This window comes from Perca flavescens, chromosome 11 (assembly GCF_004354835.1).
Source record: "Perca flavescens isolate YP-PL-M2 chromosome 11, PFLA_1.0, whole genome shotgun sequence".
NCBI classification, from domain to species: domain Eukaryota; kingdom Metazoa; phylum Chordata; class Actinopteri; order Perciformes; family Percidae; genus Perca; species Perca flavescens.
Genome location: NC_041341.1, coordinates 31,561,402 through 31,576,401, shown reverse-complemented (window position 1 = coordinate 31,576,401; position 15,000 = coordinate 31,561,402). Strand labels below are relative to the sequence as shown.

Genomic DNA, 15,000 nt, shown 5'->3' with positions numbered 1-15,000 from the left:
AACAGCAGTATGGCCAAAATATTATGGAGTAAAAGTCTCCAACACAAAGCCTTAAAAGCCTCCCTGTGAGATTATGTCAACTTAATAATACCCTTTGCTTTTTTTTTCAACTGCACTCCAGAAACAGTCAAGGCTCACATGTGTGTATGCCAGCAGCTTGAAATGGGTTATTCCACTTGAAAATGTCACACTCCATTGTCCTTTTTATCACCTAGAGATGAATTTGTCTGGGAAATCCTCAAAGTGAAGAGCAGAGGGCAGGGGGAGGTCATAAAAAGCACAAGTTTGGAGCTGACAAATACCTGAAAGCGAAGCCCCAATTACTCTGCTTACAGAGAGCACAGGCAGAGAGCTGTGCGGTGGGGGTTGACTTTATTTTATTATCTCCACATCTTAAACCTTATGCAAATGTTGTCTCCTTGAGGTCTAATCAGTAAACCCTCTGTCTTACACTGCATCCTTCACAGCCTTTTGAGTGTCTCAACAAAACTACTTAAGGAAGGGCAACTGGCCCCTTTTTAAAGAGGCAAAAAGAACTTTTAAAGAGTGTATGTGCATTTTCAACAAAGACACACCACACAGAAAAACACACTCGGGATAAAAGGTGACATTTCATCAAGAAAGGATAAAAAGGAGTGCCAAGTGTGCTGTATATTTTGCACATGGACTTCAAAGAGCTGCTGTCAAAGTGTGCGCGTGTGGCATGTAGCGACTCGGAGAGAAAGTAGCATCGTGGAATGTGATTGTGTAAAAAAATCTGTATAAAGTAAAAAAAAATAATTAAAAAAAAGACAATTTTCTAAAGTCATTCAAATCAGTGGAAGGCATTCCTTGTTCTTGAAATGGTATCTGGTTAGATATTTCGCTTGGTCAGGGCCTTGGGTGGTGGTGTGTTTTTGCTGGCCAGCAGAACTTTGGTTTTCTGCCTGAGAGAGCATTAAAACAGGGAGGGTCCCAGGATTTGGGCTGTTCTGTTCTTTATTTTTCTAGGGTTTTTCTTTGCACTGGCCTGTATCATTTCATGTTTGCGTCTTGTATTAACAGCTGTGGTGGGGTAAGGGAAGTGGCTGGCCCAGACCCTTTCCGGGAAAATGGGGCCCAGGATAAAACTGGCTAAAAAGTAAAAGAAAAAAAACAAAACTCCATTATACAGATAATGTGGGAAAATGTAAGCTATTGTTGATGATATAGTAGCACCTTGTTGTGCTAATTTGTCTGTGTATATGCATTTATATCTAAATGTGGTTGCCATTACAAGTGCATGTTCTATACAGCAGCAACAGCAACTCAAACGCATCTAGGTCAACAGTGGAAACAATGCCAAAGAGTCATCTTTTTAGACTTTGTTTAGTAGGCTAACTAGGCTACAGAATCATATTGTTTTCATATTTCACGTTCAGCAGCGCAATATTCAAGGAAAGAATCAAGTTGGACAATATGACAAATAAATACAGAGAAGATTTAAAGCACGGTCATCTTGCTACCAACTTATTCAGCGCAAATGTTTACCGTCTTAAACAAGTTCAGACTCCAATTATTTCACTCATTGCTTGGGATGTGTGTGTGTGTGTGTGTGTGTGTGTGTGTGTGTGTGTGTGTGTGTGTGTGTGTGTGTGTGTGTGTGTGTGTGTGTGTGTATATATGTGTATGTGTGTGTGTGTGTGTGTGTGTGTGTGTGTGGAGAGTGGGTGGAGAAGCAGGAATGTGCATCTCAATAAGAAGCATCTCAGTGGATTTTCTTTGAGATTTGCAGCCTCTTCATGATTTGTGCTCCATCTAAGCGGTACTGAAAAGCAGCAATGTGTGGTACCTGCGATGTGTTTTCACTAGGCATGGCTTAGTGAACGTCCCTGCACCACTCACTGCACCAAAAATGAGGATGACTATTAGCCAAGAGCGAAAGCAATCATTTCCATCCACTGCTGCTGTACATTGAACAATCTCAACTACATTAACACAAGCAAATATTGAGTTGAAATGATTTATATACAACCTGCCCCTGATTTGTAGACTAATAAAGCAGGTATAAAATGACTCTAAATCAGCAGTTCAAGTTTATGAATCCAGACTTCAGAAGCACTGTCTTCTTCCATGAATCAATGTCAACACAGGCTATATATTTTTGTCAAAACTAGAATTGGCCTCACGGTTGTATGGCTCTGCAAACTAGTCAAGTTGCAGTTTACATCCATCTCTGTCCAGACTCACATATGTAGTGAAGACTTTGAAGCAATTTAATAAAAGAGGTATTAATTGTATTTTCTGGTGAAACATGGATGCTTCACACACATCTTCAACCCAGCAGCACAGCAGAGCTATACACTCACCACAGTTTTAAGGTGGGCATCCAAGATTAGTTTCATCAACTCATTATCCAACCAAATGTGAAATTTGGTCACAATTACCCAATCAATGTCTTGAGTTATGGCCAGAAACATGTTTTGTGAGGTCACAGTGATCTTCATAATCAAATTAGTTCATCTTTAAGTCCAAATGGGCATGTGTGCCAAACTTGAAGCAATTTCCCTTAAGGCATTCCTGAGATATCATAGCACATTCACTAGAATGGGATGATTGCCCTGTAACCTTTGACCTAAACAATCTAATCAGTTCATTCATTTAGTCCAAGTGGTTTCTGCCAAATTTGATGAAGGAGGCATAAAAACAAGCACTGTAATCCCTGGGGTAAATGGTCTTGTAAATGGGGTAAAAAGCTTTTTATCAAATCATTCTGTCAAACATTTTCACATTCAAACATAAAAGGCAGGATTTGTAAGTAACTGCCAATCACATGCAACACAAACATAGAGTAGTCAGTAGTCAATCAGCTCTGTGAGGCTGTACTTCTATGGTGTTTTGGGACAGAAAATGCTGATGTAAACATGCCAACATTCAAATAAAAAGTCACAGTCAATAAAAAGTTTCTACATTAAGACATTGGGCTGAGACCAGCATATCCAATCAAGCTGGATCTTAAATATTTAGTGGACAAAAAGCTATACCAGATAGCCAGATACTAGCTACAGACATGTTTGGTTTATATTGATCATTCATGTATTAGAGTGGGGAAAATGAAATAGCATGCTAGGATACTCCACTCTATTTACCCAGTCTTCATGAAGACAGTTTGACATGACCTCTTCTGTACGCATGTTTATCATTCCTCTGTGGTGAGAGTGGGAGGTCATGTATACATCACAGAGTCAGCAAGTCTCAAAATCTACACAGTACAGTACTTGTTTTATGTCTCATTCATTGAATTCACTGAATGCAGTTTTTTATTTTTAGAATAATGTATTATTCAAATATAAACATAAAATTCACACTGCACATAGTATGAAAACAGTGAAATATGTGAGACATGCATTGTGGTCTTTTTTTTTTTAAGATTGAAGCTAGTTTATTTATAGCCTGATAATGATTCTTTTTATGCCTGCTCCTGTTTACAAGTAAAATATAATGTCACCTGGGGAGCAATCTATAGACTCACACTGAAGCCCCACAGTACGTGCTCTCCTCGTAAACTCTGTCTTGAGCAGTTCGTTAACGGGAGGCAAAGTGCATTAACATTCATTTGAAAGAAAAAAAAAAAAAAGGAACATGTCACACTGAAATCAATTTGCCTCCAAACTGTACGTCAGGAAAAACCCAATAGGTCATGAACTGGCCTTTTTTTTTGCTGAATCTACACAAGCTAATTAAAATAGACATGCCATGCAGTATCCTGAGAAACAGGGTGAAAGCAGGAAGGTGCCTACTGCTGATGTTCCTCTTGTCCCTACAGAGCTATACAGTACACTCACAAAGGTCATGTATTCACTGCTGCCGTGCTGTACTATTGGTATGAATAAATCAACTTTTTCGGTTTCATTCCACCGGTCCGGGCGCATTCAAAAAGGTTGTACTTAGTGACTTAATTAATCATAGGTGTGTTTTGGGCGTAACATGCAATAAACCAGAGTGTCATCTCCCATTCCCTTTAAAAGCCAGGCGCGCTTGGACCTTGGCGCGTTGCTATTATGATGGCGGATTTGCAAGCAGGAAGGAGAGATTTTCAGGAGAAGAAACTGATCTGCTCGTGCGTGAAGTGAAAGCGTGCGAGCAGATCATAACACTATTTCAACTTGTGTTTTTTTGATCTTTTGCATCTTTGTGTGCTGCTGTGTATGTAACAAGCATAGTGTGCGTGCGCTGTGCACGTGCGCTGTGCACGTGCGCTGTGCACGTGCGCTGTGCACGAGCCCAGGCACGTTTTACTAATTTGCTGTTAAAATAACAATGAAATGCTGCGTAATTGACTTTAGACCAGGTTTTTGTTGGTCAATGGTGCGATCACTTCTCGCTGCCTCAAGATAGTAATACGCCCAGAATTCACCTGAACACACCTCCCTGTAAGACCAGCACACCCGTGGGCGCACAGATGGGCGCAGGTGCATTTGCTATTTAAATGACGGGCGGCACTAGGTACTCATTTAGTTTCTGAGCTGATCTATTCTGTATCATTAGCCACAGAGATGTGAAACCTGAAACAGATATAGCTGCTGAACAGTATGTTCAGGAAGATTAATGTAGACTACAAATGAGCCGTATAGGCAGTGGTGAAAGAATAATTCAGATCCTTAAGAAGAAGTACAAAAAAATAAGCTGTTACAAGTGAAAGTCTTGCATTGAAAATGTTACTTAAGTAAAAGTATGCATGTATCATCAAGAAAATGGACTTAAGGTATTAAAATTAGTACTCAATGCAGAAAAATCCTCCCATTTTAGAAACTGGAAAGGATCTAAACAGTTGTGTGTTTAATGGTCTAATCATTTCAGCTGGACTTGTAGGCCGTTATATTGTCGGCTAGTTTCATTTATAATAAAACATCAGATTTTATAAACTACAGGTGTTTTGTCAGATGAATGTAGTGCAGTAAAAAGTACAATATTTCTCTGTAGCAGAGTAGAAGTAGAAAGTGGCATGAAGAGAAAAGACTCAAGTAAAGTACAAGTATCTCAACATTTGTACTTAAGTACAGTACAAAAAGTTATATATGTCTAACTGCATGTCAATCACTGCTCATGCACACGCATTCATTCTCCCTTGTGGGGGGAAGGGCTTAGGATGGGGGGGGGGGACTGAAAAGTTGTCCATGTTCAAATTTTTTGGCTAAGTCCTGGATCTTCACAATCCTACCCACAGCACCTTTAAGTCAGAGTGGATGTTGGAGCCGGTAGTAGAGTAAACCAGAAACGGTGACTTTGCCCTGGGTATGGAGCGCCGCGGGCTGCCGCTGTCTCATCAGACTGGGAGGGGCTCCTGAAGTCCGACACCATCTTACCAAATTTGCAATTAGCCATCAATTTTTGTAAAACGGCCCATATTTGAGCTTTACATAGTTGATTTCCTGCATAAAAAAGTCTCCGAAGTTAATTTACTAATGAAATAGCAGAGGAACAATGTATAATATTGCAGTGTCTGAAATATGAGACGTGCGTCACAACCAATCAGCGCTCATCTAAATATTCATGAGCATACCATATTTGGAAGAAAAGCTCTCGTTCCAAATAGGGCCATTCCACAGGGTAGCATTAGGGCCCATAGAATAGCACCCAGGCCATTTTCAGCCCAACCAATATTACATACCCTATTAGGAGACCTTAAGGTACAGTGTGAAATACCCTATATAATCATTCTATCACCTCTTTAAATTCGCTTTTGACTCATGTTTGTAAACTTTGGGTTTTAGGTTTTAATCTTTGAAATGATTTTCATTGGTCTTGCAGTTATTTTTTCTTTGCTTATTTTCTGTTGGATCTTACTGTATTTTTTACAAATGTTTATCATGTGAGACTGTCTGTAAAAGATGCTATAGCAAATAAACGTATTATTATTATTCCTACAAGGAGGAATACAGACATTTTTTGGTAGTCACAGAAAACCTCATGCTGTCAGAAGAAACACATTCGACACAACCTGTTCCCCTTGTGATTTAAAAAGTCACAGTAAACCTCTATCTGGTGTTTTTCCTTGAATTTTTGTCCAAATAAATCAAGGTCTTAATTCACACTATCTTTTCTTCATATCCGCCCACATTTTACCTAAGTCAATAGAAGATAAACTTGGGAGGCATTTCAGATTGAATAAATTCAGAAGCTAATAGATCTACTCACAACAAATGCTCCACCTTCTCAAATGCCAATACTTTGTGATGTTTCCTTCCCTGGGAAATCTTCTTTGGTATGTATGATTCATGTGCTGTGTTAGTGCATTCAGCAATGGATTTTATTATGTAGTTTGGCCAACTCACAGAATTAACAATTAGCTTATCTTTAAACGGTGGAAATTAAACGATGCATCGCCCCTCCAGGTTCGGTCTAAATCACTCCAGTGGTGAACTAGATTATACGTAAAGGGAGAGACATGTTATGCTCATTTTTAGGTTGATACTTGTATTTTGGGTTTCTGCTAGAACATGTTTACATGCTTTAATGTTCAAAAAACAAATTTTTTTCCTCATAGTGTCTGTCTCAATATGCCTGTATTCATCCTCCATCTGAAACACTCAATTTTAGCGCCTGTCTCTTTCAAACCCTCTGATTGGCATGTGAGAAAATATGACGCACCTTTGCAAAGGTAGTTTTCAAGCCATGGATGGTGATACTTAGATGGAGGGGTGGTGTATTATAATGAGCCTGCATGTGACATAGGAAGGGGAACCAAATCTGAAATCTGTTCTTAAAAAAGTGAGTTTTTCATGGTATGTCCCCTATAAAAAGAACAATCATAGATGAATGGAAAAGGTTTGTATAGACTACACATGCAGACAGACACATGCACTTTTATGCACGTTTATATACACACACACACACACACACACACACACACACACACACACACACACACACACACACACACACACACTTCCCGTACTGCAGGCCAGGGACTAAAAATCTGCACATGCTTGTAAACCACTCTAAAAACAGTAATGGACGAACCAGATGTTATGGAGGGGAGAAGGGGGAACATTCTGCCACCTCACTTTGAAAAATTGTTGAAATGCTTCTTCAGGATGGAAAGTTATGGCGGGAGAAAAGCAGTGAACACATTCTTTGTGAAACCAAATTGGCAGTTGGCAGTGGTTCGGCTGTACAGTCCACACTAAGAGGGCCCACAAGTGAAGGACATTTCATGCTGTCTGAAGAAACACATTCGACACCACCTGTTCCCCTTGGGATTTCAAAAGTCCAAATATATTGCTCGAGAAATGCGTGCGGTATTGGAAACAAAAGGTTATTACATTTGTGGATGCTGCTTGCAGATACATGAGGTGGTAAGTCAGTTTAAACACACGTCTGTGGCAATATTGCACATTTGCCTCAAATGTTTGTGAATAGCTCCCTGATATTTCTTGGTAAAGGATGCATCTCTTCTTGATATGTGATGTGCAAGTTTGAACATTTCAAAAATAACAGCGCTTTTGTGCATCCTTCAGATGGGCAGAATCAGGAGGTATAAAAATATCTTCTGAATGATGTGCATTAAATGCTAACTCTGACATGTTAAACCATTGGGATATCTGTGTAAGAACAGATGGTAAATACTTTTTTTCAAGTGCTTAATGGTAGTTAGGAAGCGACAAAAAAGGTGCAACCTCACTTCCATTGACCAAGGAAAAATCCTCCACAGCAAGCATTTCGGTTTTTTTTTTAAATCTAGATAATGATCTATCCTTTCACTTAATGTTTATAATTACATGTATTCAGTATATTCTTTTATCTTCCATATGTGTGAGGCATATTAGAAAAAAACCAAGTAACTGTGCTAAAAGTTGTGCACTAAGGCTAAAAATATTCCCAGTTGGACCAGACAGCGAAGTTGTCGCTCAGATTTATGGCACTCTGCACTGTAGTCTGAACTCATGACATATTTGAGTTCTTCTTGATAATGGTCATTAACGATTTAATCTGTGACAAAGCTACTTGATAAAGTAATGACAGGCTCAAGGCTTTAGCCAAAAGTGAATTTTTGAATGAAAATCATACATTTACATTATGAGTCAAGTATATTTGTCTTGTTACCAATCAAAATCAAAGGCTAAAATGGCTTAATAATTTCTCAATCATGAAAACAATGCCCAAAGAATCCAGGGAATCTGCCACCAAAACCCAATACATATAAGTAGCTTAATCAAGAAAAACATTAATTCAGGAAAAAGAGGAGCAAATCCCATTACAATTACTGCAATATACAACTTTTCAGTGGAGGGCTTTCCACTTTCATAGCATCCCTAATCTATTAAGTAGAGTCTTAACTGTAATGCCAAACCTTCATCTAACTTGGCAATTAGATTAAGTTAACTATTTACTGACATTTTTAACAATGTGTTTACCAAGACATATTGTTAGAGCTAGCTACTGTGTAGTTACAGTGAGGAAAATAAGTATTTGAACACCCTGCTATTTTGCAAGTTCTCCCACTTGGAAATCATGGAGGGCTCTGAAATTGTCATCGTAGGTGCATGTCCACTGTGAGAGAAATGATCCAAAAAAAATAAAATCCAGACAAAACAATATATGATTTTTTTAACTATTTATTTGTATGATACAGCTGCAAATAAGTATTTGAACACCTGTCTATAAGCTAGAATTCTGACCCTCAAAGACCGGTTAGTCTGCCTTTAAAATGTCCACCTCCATTCCATTTATTATCCTAAATTAGATGCACCTGTTTGAGGTTGTTAGCTGCATAATGACGCCTGTCCACCCCATACAATCAGTAAGAATCCAACTACTAACATGACCAAGACCAAAGAGCTGTCCAAAGACACTAGAGACAAAATTGTACACCTCCACAAGGCTGGAAAGGGCTACGGGGAAATTGCCAAGCAGCTTGGTGAAAGAAGTGTCCAGTGTTAGAGCAATCATTAGAAAATGGAAGAAGCTAAACATGACTGTCAATCTCCCTCGGACTGGGGCTCCATGCAAGATCTCACCTCGTGGGGTCTCAATGATCCTAAGACAGGTGAGAAATCAGCCCAGAACTACACAGGAGGAGCTGGTCAATGACCTGAAAAGAGCTGGGACCACCGTTTCCAAGGTTACTGTTGGTAATACACTAAGACGTCATGGTTTGAAATCATGCATGGCACGGAAGGTTCCCCTGCTTAAACCAGCACATGTCAAGGCCCGTCTTAAGTTTGCCAATGACCATTTGGATGATCCAGAGGAGTCATGAGAGAAAGTCATGTGGTCAGAAGAGACCAAAATAGAACTTTTTGGTCATAATTCCACTAACCGTGTTTGGAGGAAGAAGAATGATGAGTACCATCCCGAAAACACCATCCCTACTGTGAAGCATGGGGGTGGTAGCATCATGCTTTGGGGGTGTTTTTCTGCACATGGGACAGGGCGACCGCACTGTATTAAGGAGAGGATGACCGGGGCCATGTATTGCGAGATTTTGGGGAACAACCTCCTTCCCTCAGTTAGAGCATTGAAGAAGGGTCGAGGCTGGGTCTTCCAACATGACAATGACCCAAAGCACACAGCCAGGATAACCAAGGAATGGCTCTGTAAGAAGCATATCAAGGTTCTGGCGTGGCCTAGCCAGTCTCCAGACCTAAACCCAATAGAGAAACTCTGTGTTTCTCAGCGACAGCCCAGAAACCTGACTGATCTAGAGAAGATCTGTGTGGAGGAGTGGGCCAAAATCCCTCCTGTAGCGTGTGCAAACCTGGTGAAAAACTACAGGAAACGTTTGACCTCTGTACTTGCAAACAAAGGCTACTGTACCAAATATTAACATTGATTTTCTCAGGTGTTCAAATACTTATTTGCAGCTGTATCATACAAATAAATAGTTAAAAAATCATACATTGTGGTTTCTGGATTTTCTTTTTTTTTTTTAGATTATGTCTCTCACAGTGGACATGCACCTACGATGACAATTTCAGACCCCTCCATGATTTCCAAGTGGGAGAACTTGCAAAATAACAGGGTGTTCAAATACTTATTTTCCTCACTGTATGTAGCTATGATTCTATGACGTGCATTTTTAAAATCCTATCGCATAAGCCTCATTATGTTTGTGAAGCATTACAACCAAGGGGAGCTTTATCTTGGCAAACAACAGTGCTTGTGGGTCGCTTCCCAAAGTCTTGTTACCAGCCGCAACAGCAACATGGGTATTGTTTTCACTGTGTGTGTGTGTGTGTGTGTGTGTGTGTGTGGGGGAGCTCAGGCCTGATACAGAGCAGGGGAGAGGCTGCAGCGTGATGATAAATACTACAGTCTTAGACAGGTTCCAGTACCTATCCCTAAATAAAAGGATTTTCCTTATTCATCCCATTTCAGCTTTTGTGATGTGTTCATTGCGCATGTTCATATCCCAATGACGGTGAAAATACAATTCTTGGGTCAGCGCTGCGAACCCCTTACATACTGACTCCAGCTCTGTACTTAACACACAGACCTGCGATTGACATCGACCTTTTCATCTCACACTTAAATAAGCAAATAAGCATATTTGCAGAAATGCTGAAATGTTCCTTTAACGAATATTACTGGCACTACTGAGCAGGGAGTATAGGGATGACATCTGAATGGTTTAATTACAAAATTATATATCGGTTTTAGGAAAATAGTGTTTACTGAAGTTGATCATGCAAACACTTAAGAGATACGGAACTATTTTAAAAGCACATATGGAACTTGCCACTAACAACAGCCCACACTGTGTTTATTTATGTATTTATTTTTTTAAGTTTGATGCCAGCAGTCAACATGAAAGGTTTTCATTTCATAAAGTAGTGCATCACTGACTTGGGTACAAGACTCATCATTAGTGTCAGAGTAGTTTTTTCTCTTTATTAAGCTCTGATCTGACGGAGAAGTCTAGTTCTGAATTCCTGGGGCGAGGAAACAGCTGACCAAGCACGGCATGTCTGGACGGGCACGGCAGCTCCTCCACGGTGTGTGGATAAGCTCTGCACAGATCTCTCGAGGGCCTTCATCTGCAGCCATGATCAATGGATTATTTCACTGCATCCTAGACAGACACACGAATGCCCACTGCCTTTTCAAAACCAACACTTATTTCTAGTACTGCCCCCTTTTAGTCAATTAGTCAAATAATGGGTTGTTTTGGTCTCAGTCAACTAAGATTTCTTTAGTCGATTAGTCAGTTTTTAAAGTGCTCATATTATGCTCATTTTCAGGTTCATAATTGTATTTAGAGGTTATATCAGAATAGGTTTACATTGTGAATAAAAAATAAAAAACACCATATTTTTTGTACTGCACATTGCTGCAGCTCCTCTTTTCACCCTGTGTGTTGAGCTCTCTGTTTTAGCTACAGAGTGAGACCTCTCACTTCTGTAATATCTTTGTTGGGAGGCGCACATGCTCAGTAGCTAGGTAAGGACTACTAGCCAGTCAGAAGCAGAGTATGAGGGCGTGCTACGCTAGCAGCTAGGTGAGCATTATAACGTGTGTTACAAAGTGACAACATTTGTCTCTGAAGTAAAGGCTGGACTACAATAGAGCTGTTTGGAGCAGTTGGTGAACAGTGTTTTCTGTTGGAGATGGTAAGTCCCTTTGGGGGGACTTTGGGCTTTTTCACTTTGTAAACCTATAACATGCACAAAAATATATACAACACAATAAAGGAAAGGGGAAAAGCCAAAAAGCATTAAAGAGTGATTTAAGATTTAAAGTGATGCTTAATTTGCATGATTCTTTGTGGAGAAACTCTTTATTTACAGATCTGTTGTCAACCGATCGATTAGTGAACAAAACCCTGAGTGTTAGTGGACTGGAGGGGTGCGAGTCTTCACTGGTCTCACGATTAGATCATGATCATCCTGTCAACGATTCAAATAGATTTGATATCACGATGCATCACAATGCATCACCTCCTCAATATTGTGATATATTATTACATATGGTTTTCAACGACAAATTCAAGCACTCAGATGTATATGAACTCCCTTTTTATTTATTTTTATTGTATCTGCTCTTAAAAAAAAAAGACACTTCCCTGCAAACAGACAATCAACAAGTAACATCAGTAGGCAATAATCGACTATGGTCTGTCACTGCATGGATGCAGAATCTTCCACGTCCGCATCAGCATCGATGCAATGATTAATTTCAACACCACTAGTGGACTAAGAATGTATTTAGTCGAGGGCAGATCTACTTATTTCTAAATAATGTCTTCTTGAAATCTAGAAATGTAATCTAGAATACACCCTTGTAAACCCTCTTTGACTCTCTAACTAAAATCAGTTTTTGAAAGTGTAAACAAGGTCATTTTTTTACAAAAAAAAAAAGGAAGAGAGAAAATCTCAGTACCAGGAAGACAGAAAGCAATCCTGCGTAATACAGTGCACGATAGCAGCTACACATTACATTCGCCAACGCCTCAGGATCGCAGACATGTTTCATGGGAAATATAAATGCTCCTTTAGCTGATGGAACACTCTCATAAATCTTAAAGAAGGATTTCAATGGCCCATTTATGACCCAAATCTACCTCGATAATTTACTTGTAATCTACACTCCTGTTTCTGCAGGATAAGACATTCCCTAGCTCCAACATAAAATCTGGCCAAAGTCATTTATACGAGGCCATACCTCACTGTCAGCAACTGTTTTACATGTTTTGCACTGACTACACTGGCAAGCTCTATTTCCAAACTATACATACAAAGCCTTTTGAAGGCCATGTGACACTTCAAAAACAAGTGGCAAGAAGCAGACAAGGCAGTCGATACTCAAGCCGAAAGGTCCACAGAAGCTCAGATGGGACAGACATGATGAAAGACCTCCTGCAACCATACAAACGGTCCTCGTTTAAATGGTAAGCAAGGTGCTGCTACAGAGGCACACTACTCATGTGAAGTCTTGCCAAAAAAAAACAAAAAACACTTTGATCACATTTTCTACACACATTCTCAATGCAAGAAAACATCAAAGCCTCAACTTTATAGAATGCAGCTCTCCTTTATTCTGCCTCTTTGTCCCCACTGTGCCTCTAAAAAAAAAAAAACTTAAAATAATCATGTAATCGGGACTTTTTTTTTACCAGATAAAAGCATGTCACAATATATATATATATATATATATATATATATATATATATATATGTGTGTGTGTGTGTGTATATATATATATATATATATAGATAAATAAATAAAAGTTTGGACACACCTTCTCATTCAAAGAGTTTCCTTTATTTTCATGACTATTTACTTTGTTGATTCTCACTGAAGGCATCAAAACTATGAATGAACACGTGGAATTATGTACTTAACAAAAAAGTATGAAATAACTGAAAACTGTCTTATATTTTTGATTCCTTTGCTTTTTTGATAGCGCTGAAAACCCTTGGTGTTCTCTCAATGAGCTTCATGAGGTAGTCACCTGAAATGGTTTTCACTTCACAGGTGTGCCTTGTCAGGGTTAATTAGTGGAATTTTTTCCCTTATTAATGGGGTTGGGACCATCAGTTGTGTTGTGCAGAAGTCAGGTTGATACACAGCCGACAGGCCTATTGGACAACTGTTAGAATTCATATTATGGCAAGAACCAATCGGCTAAGTAAAGAGAAACGAGTGGCCATCATTACTTTAACAAATGAAGGTCAGTCAGTCCAGAAAATTGCGAAAACTTTGAATGTGTCCCCAAGTGCAGTCTCAACAACCATCAAGCGCTACAACAAAACTGGCTCACATGAGGACCGCCCCAGGAAAGGAAGACCAAGAGTCACCTCTGCTGCTGAGGATAAGTTCATCTAAGTCACCAGCCTCAGAAATCGCAAGTTAACAGCAACTCAGATTAGAGACCAGATGAATGCCACACAGAGTTCTAGCAGCAGACACATCTCTAGAACAACTGTTAAGAGGAGACTGCGCGAATCAGGCCTTCATGGTCAAGTAGCTGCTAGGAAACCACTGATAAGGAGAGGCAACAAGCAGAAGAGATATGTTTGGACCATGAAACACAAGGAATGGACATTAGACCAGTGGAAATCTGTGCTTTGGTCTGATGAGTCCAAATTTGAGATCTTTGGTTCCAACCGCCGTGTCTTTGTGAGACGCAGAAAAGGTGAACGGATGGATTCTACATGCCTGGTTCCCACCGTGAAGCATGGAGGAGGAGGTGTGATGGTGTGGGGGTGCTTTGCTGGTGACACTGTTGGGGATTTATTCAAAATTGAAGGCATACTGAACCAGCATGGCTACCACAGCATCCTGCAGCGACATGCCATCCCATCCAATTTGCGTTTAGTTGGACCATCATTTATTTTTCAACAGGACAATGACCCCAAACACACCTCCAGGCTGAGTAAGGGCTATTTGACCAAGAAGGACAGTGATGGAGTGCTGCGCCAGATGACCTGGGGTCTCATTTATAAAACTGTGCGTAGGATCCTTACTATAAGTGTACGTGCGCGCAAAAGCCCAAATTGGCGTACGCCGAAAAAAAGTCAGATTTATAAAACCGTGTGTACGCACACCTGTAAGCAATGTTCCCTTTATTAATCACATATTGCCTACAAGCGTGCGCACGTGGATCAGCCTCTTATCCCGCCCTGTACACGCCCATTTTTAACCATAAATAGTCAATGTAAAGCACCTCGTGAATGCTGATAAGTATGTTAATGACCCTGGCAGTTGTTCTTTTGTTACACCGAATCATGATGAATCATGACGACTGGCGGAGAAAAACAAACAAACAAACAAAAAAAACTCTCAGACGCTCGGGAATTGCTGCCAATTAAATTATAGTTTCGGCCTGTTGTCGCATAGTGTAGGGAAACCGGATCTATAGATTACCTTTATTAATAAAATCTTCCAAAACAGCAGGCATTACGGCACTCGGGGACAGCTTCGATATACCAGACGTATATAAGAAGATTTAACAGAACTATATATTATATCCAAACAAGCCTTAGTGATGAAGTTGAAGATTATATATAATATTTATTTAAAAAAACACTTCTCACGGTCT

At 39.7% G+C, this 15,000-nt stretch overlaps 1 protein-coding gene across 6 annotated transcripts in view; it reads right to left on the bottom strand.

Annotated features, from left to right (window-relative positions):
* The window catches only part of gulp1a (GULP PTB domain containing engulfment adaptor 1a), a 123,062-nt gene that overhangs the window by 61,359 nt on the left and 46,703 nt on the right, over window positions 1-15,000 (bottom strand). The gene's annotated exons all lie outside the window — the stretch shown is intronic.